Below are 18,666 nucleotides of genomic sequence, written 5' to 3'. Positions count from 1 at the left end.
CAGATCAGTGGAGAAACACTTACTACCCACTGTGCTACGTTACCCCAGTGGTTTAGAAAGGATGGTTCAAATGCAAAGGACACAATTCTCTAAAAGTCACTCTTTAGACCACACAACTAACATAACATTACGAGACATTTAAACTGCTATTTTCACAAAACATATTCAAACTGTTTTATTTGGATGCTCACGACAAGTCATCTTGGTGTAACATGACCCACTGGCCGGTCATTTGCAGTGCATTGTGGTTAGGGGACATGCCAACGGAATCATCCATTTCAGGACACAAAATATAAGTGAACCAAAATTTGAAGTCTAAATCTACACTACAACATTTCAAGAAAAACACTTAGGTATTTTTGGACACACTTGAATAAAAGTCCAGATTTTTTTGTTGCCATAGCATCAAGCGTCTGCAAAAACCATTACAGTCTGAAATACCACTGGCTTGTGTTCTTTGCCTGGAGGTGGACCAAGGAACAGCGTCTTCTTAGAAAGCTTCTGTAAAGTACGCAGTGTCCGTAAACGCATCCCAGATTTATATTAACAGCAAGACAAAGGTAAAAGCCTGACAGAGCGGTGAACTTCCTCCAAAATCCGCACGCTTTTTGGTAATCTGGCAGAAATACGGCGGCGAAAATGAAAGATATGAGAGTTTGGCCCGAGGAGCAGTGTCATAAGTTTGAAAGAGAGGCAGGACCGACTTCAATGCGGTTCGTAAATCTCCCGTTTCCTCCGAAGTTATATCACTCTGCACACAGAATGGGATGGGGATGAGATGGTAGATGGGATGGGGATGAGATGGGGTCTGTGATGCCCCCCTGAGAGGACCACATCTTTGGCGGATAGTCGTAAAGGAGGTGAGGGGAGACCGTTTTGGATTAAGGGCGGTAGTGCGCAAACTGGCTGACATCGTAGAACTTGTGCTACCTTAGGATTACTCTTTCCACGCTTAATACTTCTGCTTCTTCCTGTATTTATCCTGAAAATTACGACGTAAATATAAAATATAAACAACGTAGGCCTATATATTCATGATTATCTATTAAAATGATCAAGCTTTAGCTACAGATACTCTGAGACTGACTGAGCTGGCTGCTAAAACATAAACAATACAAGAACGGCGCCAAAAAGTGTCTTGCCCAAGGAAACAATAGCAGTATGTGTTGACCCTGAACTGGGACTGAACCACCAACCTTTTGGCTATAAGATGAACGTTCAACCACCCAATCCACTGCAATTTAAAATGTTATTTGGAGGGCAGTTAGCATGCTAGTTATTGTTAGCATTGGCGTTAGCTCGGTGCTGTTTTAACTCATCACGGTGAATAATTAGCACGCTAGAAATACGAGAATTAGGAATACGTTTGGAGGTCTGCAACCTGTTTAAAATAAATTAGGCTAGGCTAGGCTAAGTTGCTAAAGTACAAATGAAGCAGACACAAAATATTAACCTGAGATGTATAGCAAACCTCTTTTCACCTCTCAAACAGTTCATCTAAAAACCTGCTTTATAGCTTTACAGCAGCAGCAGGACCACCAGCCTTCACATCCTGTCCATCTCCTCCTCTTCACCACCGCCATTGTTTAGACCCTTATGACATTTCACCCCATCCACATTTCACTCCAAAGTTTATCCATTCATAACTTACTCCCTGCACCTCAAGTCTCTCCACACACAGTAACAGTAGCAATAATGAGCCCTGTAGCGGAGTGGTAACCGGACCTGTTTGTTCTGCGCATTATTGGCATTCCTCTGCAGATTTCTCAGCCTTCACATATAAGCTGTATTGTGCTAGCTTAAAGACATGAAGTGTATGTGCCACCGATATGTTGTTTTTTCTGTTTAGTCTGTGCCAAGGAGGTCACAGCTACATCAATATTTGTGTGTTGATATTGCAAACATCTAAAGTGTTTTTTTTTTTTCCTGTATCTCTTGCCAAAAAGTTACACAACCACTTTTCAGCAGTTGGCATATTATGTTTTTATGAAAATATTCCAATAAAACTAGAGTGAAAAAAGCATTTACTAATAACCACCTGCAACACATGTTAACATTAGGGTGGTTCATTACATTTATGGAATGGAAAAGGGTAATTAACATTGCTAGTAGTAAAAATACACAGGCCAACAGCAATGATATTTACACATGTATTATTCAAAGTATACTGTTAATTAGAGTTGTCAAAAGTATCAAAAGTCAGATACTAATTGTTATTTAAACTAAGTACAAGTAACAAGTATTGATACTAAAAAAGTCATATTCACAGGACAGAAAAGAAACTTTCCTGAATATCTTTAGAATGACCGTGAGCTGTATCAGAACAAGTATAAGACACATGTATATGTACACAAGTATACACCAATGGACCACTATGGACCCTACCTAGTTTACACAGATATAAAGCCACATGGTAATAGAAAAGTACTATTACATAATGTTGCTGTAATTGGATAAATGTTAGAGGAGCAGAGGAGCAGCGTTTGGGGCCATGTTAGACTAAGGACAGGATCAGGACTAACACACAGCTCAAATATCACCCTAAATATGTGACTGGAGCTTTAGAACAACTAAAACACACAATTCAAACCCATGGACAGAGCTTCTTCTGGTCGACATCTCCATTTGAAACACAATGCTGCAGTTTGTCTCAAGTGACACTAACACCTCACATCAGTACCTTTATAACAGACTTTTTATTTTACAGGTTTTTAGGATTTTATCAACATGTATTTAGTTTAATGTTATTTGTGCAGAACAGAGTGTTTCTGGCCATAATGACACATTCTGGGCCTGTATTTGGCAAAGGAAGTTCAAATGTCAGTCTCACCAAACACAAACTGTTTACCTGCAGAGTCAAACGGCTCTAAGCATTTAATCATTTCACCCCAGATCCAAAACTCTGCTCAGACTAACGTTTGAACAGAACATCAAAATACATAATTTTTCAAAACACTTTTTCATTTGAATCTGAATTTGAGTCTCTGTTCATTCATAAAGGAATTTGTTGTTCCACCTGAAGAGTTGATCATAGGAAGGTTCACTTTTAATGTACACATAATATAGACAAAGCCTAGTTCCAAACATGAGCTGGTCTTCTGCTGTTTACCTGCACCATAATACCTCTGAACATTCAGTCATTGCAGCAAAAGTCATACATTCTAATGCTAATCTGACGGAATCTGCATCAAAATCTTGAATCAGCATCTTTTTCCAAAAATAAATGTAGATTTGTGAGGAAAGAACACCATGTGTATACTCTATATATAAACACTTTTTGCAGAGATTTTAGGGCCTTAAAACAAAAAATATATATATATAAATCCAAAATCAAGTAAATATTCATATAAATGAGGCCCTATGAGATGTATATTTCATAAAAGTTGTCAGTCTGGTGTTTGAAAGGACAAACACAGAAATGTGAGCAGGACTCACTGAATCCTATTGAAATGAATAAGAAAATGTCTGGAGTCTGGAGTTCAAAAACAGCACCTACACTAAATTTAAACCCTTCCCACCTTCTAATTCATCAAGTATTTTTATTTCATTACAGTCATGTGATTTTATTGCTATAGGGCCTTACAATATTAAAAAATGCACACAGTCAAGGCCTAGTGGCTCTAAATACATAAATATAAGGTAAAAGACTAAAGTCAGGCTAAAATAGATCCCACAATTATAAGAATGTATTATTTTATGGCTGAGTTATAACAGAAACAAATTGGTGTTGAGAAACTTCAACGTAACCTTTTTTCATACAATCCTTATTATCCTTACAAAAAAAAAAAAAAAAAAAGAAAGTCATAAAACTGGACATCTCTCATCTAATTTTGAGGCCATATGATAAAGACATTGCAGAATTCTGCTGTGACAAAGTCGTTATTGGTTTCATAAATGACCCCAGGACAACACAGGGGTTAAACTTAAGTTGATTCCAAGGCAATACAGACCCATGCTCTTATTTTAAGTTGTGAACATCTGATGCATTTTATGCCTGTGCTGCTGCTCCTTCTCTCTGAAGCCTGCCCTGTGGTTTGAGGATGAGGCACTTGTCTTGGGTTGGAAGTCTGACTTTAGAGGAAGGCCAGGTACTTTGCATTTGAGAAACACCCACATCTAATGCCACACCTGCTGCTACTACTACTATGCTACTATGCTTACCACTACTACAACTACTACTAGGCCTCATTATTACTACGCCTACCCCTACTTACTACTACTACTATTACTACTACTACTACTATTGCTACCACCATTGCTGCCACTAAAACTGTTACTACAATTATCAAAATGTTCTTCTGTCATTGCTTTTGCTCTTTGAAACAAAATATCTCCATTTTCATGCCATTTGGACCTTCAATCAAAATTATTTGCAATGAAACTATGGCTATGTCAACATTTTGGTAATTGTGTGGTCAAGCTGGGACTGAAGTACTCATCTTTGGCATATTTTCTTTTACAACTGTTATACAACACGGTGCTCTGGTTTTGTCGTTGTGTGGCTAAATTTAAAGCACAGCTGTTGTATTAACCAGAAACCACCCATTAAAGGGATGGTTGGGCCTCACATCACAGATACCAGCCTGCACTGATATTAGTGAAGATCTTTATAAGACAATTGAAGTACATGTTTCAGAAGCTATGTGTTTAAGAGAGGCTGTTTCAGGTCAGAGACAAGATAAATAGATATCTTAAAAATAACATAAAAATGCAAGAAAGCAAGAAGCACTTTGGCCAGAAAATATGTCAAATATCCTTTATCTTCACTGAGGTACTTTTATATATCACCTAAATATATATGTGCCAATTTACAGTTCAGATCTGTGGAGAGGTGAGTATACTAACAGTAAGGCATGTTTTTTAAATTTATTTTTTAAGTGTAATGCCATACTGCTGAACATTTTAGGCAAAGCAATAACATCACCATAGAGACGATTGTGAAATGTTACATATTGCACCTTTAAAGCCACAGTATGTAACTTATTGGTCAAATTAACTAAAATAAAAGCTTTTTTTTTTGGTTGTGGTTATTGCAAAACAGAAAACCATTATTTACCATACCTTACTGTGCATGGGCTTGCATCTCCACAAACCTGACTCTTATTTGGCCTGGAGGAGGGCCTCTTCCTGCTTGTTTCCATGGAAATGTTGTTCCTTTGGCTATAATCTTCCACAGTATGGCATAAAAATGATCTATCTTCATGGAGACGTATGATTTTAAATGTCTATTTCCTTGGAATCATGCAAGTGACATACCACCTCCAGAAAGTTACATAGTGCACCTTTAACCGAAGTCTCAGTAAGAAATCCATATAGTTTGGCATTAAGGGAAATGAAACTACCAACCCTCCATTCAGAGCTGGCATTACCAGTCTTTTCATTAGGTCAGCAGCCATTTTAATAGTCCCAATACAATTACACGTAAAAGTTCACATCACATTTATTTGACGTTTTGTGAGTTCTCTGGTCACTTTTATGGCTCTTTGTGCAGGTCATGTTGAGTATACCTGTAACGGGGGGCTGGGTGGTCCTCTCCTCCACTTCTGTCTCATTACAAACCATTAGTGAAGCTCCAGAGATCAACTGGGCAGATGATAGTGCTATGGACAGTGTGAAAATGACAGCCAGCGGTACCATGATGTAATCAGGTCTTTCCTTTCCACACTATAAAACCTGAAGTATACATATTCTGTCTGCACATATAAGGACAGCTTGTTCTTTGGAAAAACACTTTTTTATGACATCTAAAAAATACTAGATGTTCTGAGCTGAAATAACACTATGGAAAATGGTATGGATTTCTTGCTGAGATTTCTGTTAAAGGTCAGACATTATTCAAAAGTGACTTTTTTGAGCTTTTAATGGTCCTATATTACACAAAATTGACTCATGTGACCTTTACGCCATGTTATAAAGTTGTTTCCTCCTCAAAAACATACCTGCAGTTTTGTTTTGTTTCATTCACACATGTTTGAGTAATTCTCTATTTTTAGTCTGTCTACATTTCCAAAGCTCAAAATGCTCTGTTCCACCTTGTGATGTCACGAAGTGATAGTTTTGAGGTTAACCACAACTTTTTACCTTTTATTTAGTAGAAATGTCAAATTCCAGTGGAGCACTTCTTGTATTACAACATGACATCACAAGGTGGAACAGAGTGTTTTCTGTTTAAGAGAACGATTTGTGTGTTAAACAGGAGTGAATGAAACAACTCTGTAAAAAAAAAAAAAAAAAAAAAATTCACCTCTTAAACCCAGAGAATATGCAATTTTAATTTTCTCATGATTGTTGTGTCACAGTTAAACCCTGAGTCCGCAAATCATCACCAAACTCACTCAAAGCTTCAAATCAAATGTAATACTACTGCATGTTTACATTAACATATTGGGTCATGTTATTCATTTTCTAGTTTATTTTTTCCACTCATGGTCATATCATCTGCCGCCAGTAGATGGAGCCCTGTACCATATTCAAGAATGGAGAGCGCCCAAACTGAAAAATAATGTCTGTTTTTATAGATTAGGTAACTGTTTGCTAGTTTTAGTTCTAAAACACAAAATGCCAATGGAAATGCATTCTTTAAAGGTGCAATATGTAAGTTTTCTGGTGGCGTGTTTACCATTTGCTTGTCTCCATGGAGATGTATGCAATATATCCGAATTATTAAGATCAACATACAATAATTCATATTCAGATCACCTTGTCAATCCCACCAAGAGCAATTCATTAAATGGAATAAATTTGTTTTACGTCAATATTTCACCACATTTTATGGCTGTTGTTGAATTAAAAATAAATGATATTTTATACACACACCCTCATTACAATCATCATCTTATGTAATTACATAACCAACTCCCAACAACTCGCCATTCCTGCAAGAACAATCTTATCTTTTTGTTTATTTTCCAAAGTTAATTTACGGCAGAGAGATTTGATTCCAGATCTGGAAACAACTCATGCAATGTGATCTGACATAAAAACGTCAATATGATGTTATGTAATTGTGAATATCAAAGTGGAAAACCCCGAATGACTCTGAATACACAGGACTTTACGACGGTAACTATCTCTGAAAACAGCTTAGCCACGGGGCAGGATTCTGTTCCAAAATAAAGGTCTCTGAAATATGGAGTTACAGGCGGTATTATTAGTGTGGTGTGGACATGCCTACTGTTGTGTCCTTGGGCAAGACATTTAATCCACCTGTGTCTATGTAGGCTACTGTTTGAGTGTGTGAAAGCATGTGGTTTAATAAGTGAGTGCTTCAAAGCAGAACTAAGTAGGTTTAGCAGTAGCACTCCCTCTACAGGTCACTTGTTCACTGTGGTAAACACCTCCATCGCTCACATTTGTTTGTAGAAGCTGTTTGGGTTTGCCAACGTTTTTAACTAACCAGAACACAAAGTTGTTGAAAGTAAATACTATATAAATGAAAAGTAACATTCAAAAGTTCCCCCGAAATTCCAAATGTGTTGATCGAAAACAAATGTGTTACTGTGAGCCTCAGGCTGACTTTACGTCAGGGATAAAGTTTCATACAGATGAAACATCAGACTGTCCATTACAGAAGAAACCCCGAAGTGACAAGAGGTTTGATCACACACAAATGTGTTACCCTGTTTGATGCTGGGCTTGAAGTTATCCACAGTCAATAGCACATCAGAGCTATATTTGCACATTGCTCTTGTTCACGCACTGACAACAAGTGACACTCCCTGCACATAGATGCAGGTTGTGTCAAATATCCTGCAGTAGCTGAAACAAATCAAAAGAAATATACAAACCAATCCAACAGTGCTGCTCTATAGTTAGCTTGTTACACTGGAAAAAGAAGCATGCTAATAATAGCATTTGGTATCAAGATTACTGCATACTAAAGGAAACAATTAATCCAATTACATAACTAAAACAATGATACCATTAGTAATGCAAATAAAACGTATGTGATCAATAACACTATGTCCAGATATGTGTCACTCTCTTACCCTTCTCTTTCCTTGAGCTCTCTCCATTCTTCAAACACCTTCTTTAGACTTACTTGTGTGTGAGTTCTGGCTCTGCCTGATTCACGTTTTCTTTTCCTTGCGTCCTCGGACAAAGGCTTCCTCTGTGTTTTAGCTGGTTGTGCCATGGCTGACACCTCACAAATGAACACTGGACATTTATTCTTGTAGTGAATTGTGGACAGTGCCAGTAAAGGGTGTGTCATTAGCTCAGTTACCTGTGTGTATGGTGTGTATATGGAAGTGCTGAAAAGCAATTTGTCTATCGCAAGAACCACGAACAGACTCCCAAGAGCTGACTGCTGGTTGGTAGCAACCAAGACCAACCTCTGGGAAAGAAGGTGCCTGATATGTTGCTTATTAATGTTTGTACCTTCAGTTACGGACACAATATAAAAAATAAAAATACCAGGATCATGTAGACCGTGCCAGTATGAACGTTTTAAGAAGAGTTAGAGAGGGGCCACAGTTTTTCAATAGAAAGTGAATTGTACCCAAAGTTGATGGAGCTGGAAGCGCATTGATGCTCAATTCCTATTTGGAAAGCAGCAACAGATTAGCCTTGTCCATTTGTATATACAGTCTATGGGTGTACCTCACTGGGCTTGACACTTGTCCAGAGTGTGGCCAAACATCCCGTAGAACACAGCACCTCTTCACCTGCTCTGCAAAGCCAGCACCATCAGGTCTCTATGTGGGATCTCTAAAGAAAGACCCCATAAGAGTGGTAGAACTCCCAGAACTAACTTAGAAGACGATGACAAAAAATGGCTCTGGTTACAATGCAAGATACATTTTCCTCAAATACATAAAAAGTCCCAAATCAAACCAGGGACCTTCTTGCTGTAGGGTGAGAGTGCCAACCTCCCTGCCACTCTAATACAACAACTGACTGTGCAAGCCATTCCCCTGCGCTCTACCCATATCGGAAATAAACCACATTTCTCCATTGCAGCAGGCATTTGAGCTGTCAGCACCTCATTGTGTTCTAATGCAGTGAATAAATCAAAACACAGCGACGACAAAACGTTAGCGAAAACTATTAGCATGAGGATAAAAGGGCTAAGTACGTGCGAGAGGTGTGTGCCTGTCACGTCAATCCACAGCTATGAAAAGCCAGACACACACAACAGCATTTAGCGGCTTGTTTGAGTGGAAGGAAGTTAAACAGATAAAGTACAAACCCTGCATATTTAGGGTTTTGCAGATGTAGACAGACTAATAATAAAAAAGGGTTACTGAAAATATGTGAATGAAAAAAAAACACACAACTCTGGGTATGTTGTATGGCTTAAACTTCACAAGAGTCAATCTTCTGTAATATATGACCTTTAAGTAACATGTTTTTGAGTTTTCTGAGGAAATAATCAATGCAGTGTGAAAACAACAGCTCTATGAACCAAAATTTGGCCAAAAAAAGCTAAGAAACTCATTTTGTTTGTTGCATTTTCCATAGTTCTACTTCAGTTCAGTCAAAATGTTGAGAGGCATTTTTCAAATAACATGATCTCAGTGCATAACCTTTGTTGGCAGTTTTCAAATTCGAGAATGCAATCTGTCATACTCCCAAACGTCTGTTATTAATGTTCATGTCTTCATTCATGGACACAACAGTGAAATATAAACACCAGGATCTTGTAGAGCGAAGACGAACACAAGAGTGACAGTTTTTCAATAAAAAGTGAAATGCGTAGTGATGAATATTTGAGTGAAGGATAAGAACAAACAGTGATAGTTTATGAACTTAAAACAAAAAAGAAACTCAGTGTTCTGACCACTATATATAAATGGACATAGCTAACCTGCTAGCCACCACGATCCAAATAAGCATAAGCAGTAAACATGATCATGCTTCTAGCTCCATTAACTCTGGCTCCAATTCACTTTCTATTGAAAAACTGTGGCTCCTCTCCCTGTAACTGCTGTTAGACTGATCATTTTGGTCTTAAAATGTTCGTATTAACCCGCTCTACATGATCCTGGTGTTTTTATTCCGCTATTGTGTTCGTAAAATCAAGATATGAACATTAATAACAGACAAATCAGCTGTCTTCTTTACTCGAGGTTGCTTCCGTCAGCGTCAACAGGTCTGATTGACAGCACTGCTAAGCCCACTCGCTGCTAAACCAGCAGTGCGGGTGGGAAGGGGCGTTACCTTCATCAGCCTCACACTGGATTGGCTCTTTGGTTGCTATGATGCTTGCAGTTGGAATTCCTAATATGCAACTTGGCTCCTAATTCGCCCCCATAACCACTAGCCTCTATGAGCTTCTTTTGTCTGGAGCCGAACGCTGTGGGTGACATCACTCTCACTTAGTCCACTTCTTTAGACAGTCTATGGTTCTGATGCCATATTGGCAGAGGTGAATGAGCGGTAATGAATGGCACCAAGTCACTTTTTTATCTAAATGAAATCGTAGACAATGATTTATCTAAAACCTAATCTGATTAAACATTAGTGACCCTTACCTGACATTGGTGTGATTTAAAAGTATATATTGCGTAGATTTTTCCTTAACTCAATACCTGGACATCTGGTTTATTTTTGACCATCTATATTATCAAAATGGGGCCCTGGAGAGTTTACTGATGTTGACAGAATTAAATAGATGAAATAGTGAAAACACAATGTGCTCTAGATAATGTGCAGATGTCATAGCCTTTTAGCTACTAACTCACTCATGTCACTGTAATAAACACAAAAAACATTGATTTAACTTTAGTTTGTGGTGTTATTTCTACAAAAAACATGTCTCCTGCTGTCGAGAATACACGCTCAGAGGAGACACTGGTCCCTGGGATGCAGTAGTGAAGTACATTTTTGCAAGCTGTGACATGAGTGGATATTCATTCTAATGCTCTTTCCACCAACTAAGTGGATTTCCCTCTGAAAGAGACAAGGCTAGCAAATGACCTGTGTAGTATGCTAATGCTATTGGAAGTATAAATATTAAATTTTAACTATGGCAAAACATGAACTTCCAACCAAACCAAGCCAAGTGTAAACTCCAATTTTGAAAACACACCTAACATTTTCATGATAAAGCTCTGACTTGTATTATGAGTATAAGCCATTGTGTGAAGCTTTTGCTGTGCACCGAGTGAGATTGTCCTACTGTGTCTGGAAGACAGTCATTCTTTCAGTAACTCTTTTTCAGTATATGACACGATCATTTGATTTTTACAACTCATAAACTAGTGACAGTATTCAATGACCGATATCCATAAAGTAAAATTGTAAATAAATGACACTTGATGAGCACATTCTAATTGAGGACTTAAATTTATTTTTTCTGTGTGTCCTTTTCATGTCTCCAATTGTTGCACAGATTGTCCTAGTTGAAAACCCCTGTCTGCTTCTTTCAAAATGGGTATGAAGGTCCTCCTTCTGGAGTCAGGGTGGGGCTCCTGCTCTGGAAGAATTGACACGTACACCTTTTAGAGATACAATTTTGTTTCACATTTTGCACAATGACATGTTCCATTAACTCTAACATATAATTTACTAGTGGTTGGACGATTAACCTAAAGCTCGAGCACTCGCTCCAAACTGAACGAATGTCTTGTTTTATTAGCATATCTACTAATCATGGTAATAGCATTTAATTATTAACCATATAGTTGAAAATGTGTAATAAATGACAGTAGAATAAGCTCAAAAGAACGGAGAAAAAAATTCACCTTAAGTTTCCCATCTGTCCTTCTCACGTCTCCAATGGTTGTACACGTTGTCCAGGTTGATGGCCTCGTCTGCTTGCAACTTTGACTTTATGCGCATCAGCTTGTCCAAATGATCCACTTCAAGGCGATTTCTGGATGCTGTTTTGATCTGATTCATTAAACTAAATCCTCTTTCGCAATCTGCACTGGATGCTTGAAATGTAGCACAAATATCCACAAGCTGTGAGATGTGTTTTAGCTCCTCACATTTTAGTGTTGCAGCCACCATGTCTGAAAATGTGCTGATTGACCCTTGTTTCAGTTTTTGCCTCATTACGTACTTGAATTCAGCATATTCACTGGTAATGACCTCCACAGAATGTGGCTGGTGGAGAATGGCCTCATACTTCTTTGACAGTGTGGCAGTGTCTACTGCTCCATACTCATAGGTCAGCATCACCATTGTCTGCATATCTGTTCCATGCTTGGCGTAAAACTGATTTATTGCTGGCACAATATCCTGAGCGGTGCATGCCGTCAGCTGGATGATGACAGAGAGGATGATTCCTCTCTGTATTTAATATACAGGACTAGCATTTTGTGCACTCTTATGTCTGTGCTCTCATCTACGATCAGGGTGTGCCAAGGTGCATTTTTAACTTTACATATCGTCTCATTCTGCACTATTTGATTGATGGAATTCACAAACTCAAAGGTATAATTTTTGCTTCACCAGCTTTCTGGTATACTCACATACTTTGCCATGTGATTGTGAATTTGTTGAACCGACAGCATAGAGGCATTCATGTTGATGGCTAGCAGAATATTGTCAATGAGAATTTTAACTTGCTCGGGGTTGGATTTATTTACGAGTGACAGCTCGATCCTCTGCTCTCGGTCTTTGGTGCTCTCCCCCAACAATGTACCGATCCTCATTCCCATCTTACATCTTCTTACAATTCCCGCCACTTTTAAATGACTTTTTTGCTAAATGTGACGCTTGAGGTAGTTCAGCTTCCATTTTGTCCACACTTTCCCCTCTGAAAACTTGCTTGCTATTTTGGCTTTGCAACATGTTTTGCAGAGCAGACCTTTCTCATACGAAAAAGAAAAAAAATCTCACCCAGTTTCACATTCTTTTCTTCTGTTTGGACAAACTCCGACAGCCATTCCATTTTAAAAGAATCGCATGTCTTTTTTACTTTGGCTTGGTGAGGGGATGTGCCACTGCCCGTTCATTCTGCCATTATTATAAGGGGTCAAGTTAAACAGCACTTAGCATCGTATGCGAGTCTTCACTCCACATCGGCCACATTGGCTAAAACACTGGTAGCTGCTCATGAGGACGCCTGTCAATGACGTTGATAAGCTGCGCAAATATGTATGTGAATCACATAATTGGCTGGAGCAGCTAGTCACCGGTCACACTCACTGACTCACATTGAAAAATAGCACAGAATGAATTGTTGTGTGTTTATTTTATTTTCAATTCTGGTTTGATTTTTTGTGCCCAGCACAGATTTTCTGTGCACGGAGACCGTGTCAGCAATGCGCAATTGCGCATGCGCACAGCTTAGAGGGAACAGTGGTGGTGGGCTAGCAGCACAGTTTTCTTTCTTAACTTCTTCAGAATCATCTTGCTGCACAGGCATCACCTCAGTCACGATCTCCAGATCAACCTCTTTATATATTATAAAGCAAATGACATGTTTGTGTTAAGTTTGTGTTCATAAACTTTAAAGGCAAATAAGTTAAAACATCTATAGTCATCTGACTGAAAGTTATACCTACTTGTGGGTTCCTAATTTTTGTCCCAAGGTGGAATCAGATGGACTCTCTTATAAATCACGGATGAGCTGAGCATGAAGTGGTGCAACAACTGATAGTGTTGGTATACTGTATTTTCCTTGGACATCACTAGTGTTGCTACCTTCATGGGCTTCATGGCATCCACAATATCCTCTGCAGCCGTTATGTCTGACTGACTTAGGTTGCATACTTCTTTCTCTGTCTTTCTCACCTCACTTGACAAAAGAGCAGCAGATATGGCTGGTTACTGCTCAAGAAATCATTGGAGCATATCGTGCGCACTGTTCCACCTGGTCACAACATCAGTTTGTGCTCTGGCAACTGCAGCAGCATTTGCTCCTGGCGGAGTACGTGGTTAGCTGTTGTGCTGCGCCTGAAAAAGTTTGAAATGCGTCTCACACGACCTAAAAGACGCGCGACTACAGGCAGTTTCACTTACTTGTGACGTCCAGCCGTCACAAGTAAGGGCCACTCTAGGTGCTGCAGTTAGACTGGTTTTAATGGCATCTTTCACCCTCTGATACATTCGCGGGACCACTACCTCTGTCAAATGTTTACGTGTGGGAATCACATAGCGTTGATCTGTTTATCATAAGATGAAAGCCTGGGTTCTCCACGACACTGTATGGACATAGACCTTGGCAGATATAATGCACAATAGTGTCTGTAATCTTAAATGCACACGGAGAGTTGGATGCTAGTCTGCTTATTTGACTCTCCAAAGTGCGTTGTTTTGGGTCCAGGCTTTTCTTCGGGGGCAGTAAAACTAGCTGGTGGCGCTGCAGGTGAGCTCTGAGGTTGGTCGTATTACCTGAATATTTGATAGCTGTTTGGCAATGCGTACAGATAACACTAGTTTTGTCCATTCCGCTTCCCCTCTCTCAGGCTTTAAAACCAAAATGCGCCCACACGTCTGCCTTTAGGGAGGAAGGCGGCTGAAACATTTTTTCTGACATTTTTGCTTCTCCTGCACGCTTCTCTTCACTAGTAAAGAGTAAAGATGTGGCAGCACAGCTATACTGCCTCCTAACGTCGATACACCGATATCAATATATATCGGTGTATCGATTTTTTTAGCACACCCCTAGCTGACACTCTTAATTTCTTTTAGTAATTGGACTTTTAGCTCTTTTAGGGGATCCGAATCTTTTGCATTCATTTCAAAGAGCCATTCAAAAGACTGGCTCTTTTTATATATATTTATATGACAGAAGCCAGTGTGAGAATTCATTTTAAGAAGAAAACAATCACAGCAAGGAAACGACCCAGGTTTAAATGTGTTTAAATGGTTCAAACTGAGAGTGGTAATGAGTTTAGCCTTTGGAATTATGATTCTTGTGTTGGATCTATGCCAATCGGTATAAAAATGTATATAAATTTGAAAGAAAAAGATTTGGTTCTTTTAAAAAAATAAGATCCAGTTCCAACCATTCACGGTAAGGAATCATTCAAAAGACATTGACTCCTTCACAAACATCGCTAGGAGATGGGTCCCTGGGCACTGCTCTTCACAGATTGCCCCAGCGGTATTGAAAGATGGGTCAAATGCAGAGGACAAACTTCCACCTGCACCAGAGCTTACTGTTATTGTGTTCTAAGGCAAGACACTTCATCCACCTTGCCTTGGGATGAGCGGTTGGTGGTGGGAGAGGGGCTTGTTTTCCTCAATCTGACTCAAGGCAGCTGAGGCTAGTGAATGAACAATGCCATGTAAAGAGTCTTTGAGTGTGCAAGAAAGTGCTAGGTAGATCAAATGTGATAATTTAGCATAATATAGGACCATAAAGTGACGTAAAAATACCAAACCAAAACCAAATTTTCAAGATGTCATATTGCCAGATCAAGCCCCATATTCACAGTCACCGGTACACGTTTTATTTTCTTAAGCATTCAAAGGATAGTGTCGCTTGTGTGATCTGCAGCTGTCCATTGGAGGTGCCAATTTTTTGTCATGATGGCATTTACGGTAGTGCTCCCATTGGGCACCGCCGTTTTCAAATCCTGAAGTCAGCAAACCTGTTTCTTTTATTAAGTCGTTTTAGATGAATACTGCGATTTAAAATGTGCTAATTATAACATCAGGATCCACAGGTGTCATAGATTAGGGCGATATACTGTAACAGACACAAGCACAATACGTCTTCTTTAACAGCCCGTCTCACATGTCCTCCTGATTGGAAGCTTGTCAGACTTGTCAGAGTATTTCTTGTTGGAGTTCTGGGCCCTGGGGATTTGTCAGCGAAAACCCTGCAACACATCTGCAGATTAAAGACAGAATAAAGAACTACAGTGTCTACGTAGGGCCCAGGCTGCTCATTCTGCCTGTCAGGAACATGCAGTACATATTATACTGCAGTACAATCTGTCAGACGCAGTATCTGTCAGACTCGTGGTACTTTGTGTCGGGGAGCGGGGTACAGCGGGTCACGGACAAGCCCTCTGGATATCTGGAGGTAGCCGTTTATGAGTGTGGACAGGGCAGGAGTACATTGAGAACAAGAGGTCAGAGGTGTTAGCATTTAGCATTTAGCATTTACCATAGTATAGGAAAGTCACTGAATGTTTTGTTCCTGTCATAGTCCAGAGTCCAGTGTTGATGAATGAGCTTCTTCCTGTTACAGTGAGGAAATATGTGGCAGTGGAGGAAGAAGTACTGCATTTTGTGACTTAAGTACAACTACAGATACTGGAGCAAAAAAATACTCCAGTAAAAATAAAAGTATCACAGGAAAAAAATCAACTAAAGCATTAAAAATATACTTAAAGAGGAAAAAGTATAAGTATTTCAAGTTGATTTTGAGGTCTTATAAAGCTTCAAATGTAGTGATTTTGTTAAAGACTTGTGCTGAATTTTGATCAACAGAAACAACTGAATATCTGTTTTTTATTTGTTTGTTCAAATTATGAACCCTCAGACTTTTCAGCAGGTCTCAAATAATAATAAACAATACTTTTACTTTTCAATCCTGTTCAAAAATGTAGTGGAGTAGAAAGTACAGATACATGCTCTGAAAAATAGTGAAGTAAAAGTAAAAAGTATCTACTTTAAAATGTACTCAGGTAAAGTACAGATACTTTAACTCCGTGACGTTCCACCACTGGTTAAAGATGCATTATGTACCTGAGGGCCTGCCAACAGCTTGTCTCCATGGAGAAGTTTATCCTCTAGCTGGAATGTTACAGCGTATGGCATTAAAATATCATCTTATATTTATTCAATTACAGGTGGGGTTTTTTTGCAAACACACACAGACAAACTTTGCATTGTTACTGTGAGCGGTGTCACCTCTCCGCAGATCTGGCCTGTAATTTGCTGGTCTCCATGGAGATATATAAGATGAAAGGCATACTGTGGAACGATTCGGGGAAAGCAGTAACATGTTCTTAGCATTTCTTGGAGACAAGCCGGTGGCAGAGTCTTCACAAGTCGTGTAGTGTACTACTTTTTATGACTTCAAATGATGTATATGGCGTATATAAAAACACACATGTTACAAAGCTGTTTAAATAAGTCTTAAAACTGCCAGCCCCTATCACCACATGCCTAATGAAGATATATGAGCTTTAAAAACACAAAGGAGCGCTTTCCTGATTGCAATTTCTGAATGACATTTCTCAAACAAACACTACTATCAAACTATAAGGGCAAGTCTATTCACAAGGAAAGAAAGAAGAGAAGTCTTACAGGATCTGCCCCTTTAAACGGACCAAATTTAAGCTGAGGAAGAACACTCTGTTCCACCTTGTGATGTCATGTGGTTATACAGGAAGTGCTTCACTATGTTTTTAAACTCCACACACCTTCACTAGAATCATTTGGATAATTTCAGCCCTGGAATTGCCAATCTTTACTGAACAAAAGGTAAAAAGTAGCTTGAAAACTACTGCTTCATGACATCACAAGGTGGAACAGAGCATTTTGAGCTTTGAAGATGTAAACAGACCATAAAGGGTTATTCAAACATGTGAATGAAACAAAACACAACTCCAGGTATGTTTTTGAGGAGGTAACAACATTATAACACGGCTTAGCTCACAACAGCCAATTTTACATAATATAGGAGCTGTAACACTATTTTTCATAGTATACAGAATTGACTTGGTTTTGGTTCAGTCCTGGTCCAGTTTTGGTTTACTTCCGGATTTAATCTCAACCTTTTCAGCATACAAGAAAACGACCATACAAGGTGACTAATAATTCTTTCCACATCACTACATAGAGTCCATTTTAGTGCATAGACCTTTAAGGCACATTACAGATGTAAATGTCAGCGGGAACAGTCTACTTCCTGCAGTTCATGTTCTCGCTCATGACGTCCTGTGTAATTGGCCCATTCTCACAGTCATTACTCCTCAGAGCGGCTTTTATCACCACACGACCTTGGCATCCTACAGGCGCTTCAGCGTTTGACTCTAGAGCTTTGAACATGGGCCAAATATGTGAACAAAAATCTTACATAACTGAGCTCTCTTTACATGACACTAGAAATAATGCAGTGCGCCGTTTCAGTTTTCAGTTTCAAAAGCGCGGTTCAATTTATATGGGGTTTATAATAATGTATTTTAGGTTGAATTATTTGTGTCTAAATTGTGGTAACGCAACAATCAAATCATAGAAGTTGCTAATAGAGTCCAGTACGACTCTTCAATACGATTCAAATCCAAAGCTAAACGTCCCATGACTGCGTGAGTGTGTGTGTGTGTGAGTGTGTGTGTGAGTGTGTGGGGGTGAGTGTGTGTGTGTGAGTGTGTGGGGGTGTGTGTGTGTGTGTGTGTGTGTGAACAAGTGCAGAGTTGAGTCCAGATGTGCTCGTGATTCACTTTATAAGGACGGTGTTTGGGACTTTCCACACGTGCGTCCAACATGTCTGCTCCTCTCTTTATCTCTCTCGTCTTTAGCCCTCTCTCTGTAGTGTCCTGTCTTTCCCTTTCTCTCTCTCTCTCTTCTCTCTGTCTTTTTCTTCTCTCTCTTCTCTTTCTCTCTCTGTGGCTCTCTGTCGCTCTCCCCCTCTTTCATTTCTCTCTGATTTGCTCTTTCTCTCCCAACGTATGTCTTTCGGCCTCTCCCTTTTTCTCTTGCCTTTCTCCCTTTCTTTTGTCTCTTCCTCTTACTTCTATCTGTCTCTTACTCTTTCTTCTCTCCCTTCTTCTCTTCATAGCTCCCTGCTGCTCCCGCTCTCTCTTCTCCCAT

Source organism: Periophthalmus magnuspinnatus, chromosome 24, assembly GCF_009829125.3.
Source record: "Periophthalmus magnuspinnatus isolate fPerMag1 chromosome 24, fPerMag1.2.pri, whole genome shotgun sequence".
NCBI classification, from domain to species: domain Eukaryota; kingdom Metazoa; phylum Chordata; class Actinopteri; order Gobiiformes; family Gobiidae; genus Periophthalmus; species Periophthalmus magnuspinnatus.
This window is presented reverse-complemented; position numbering follows the sequence as displayed.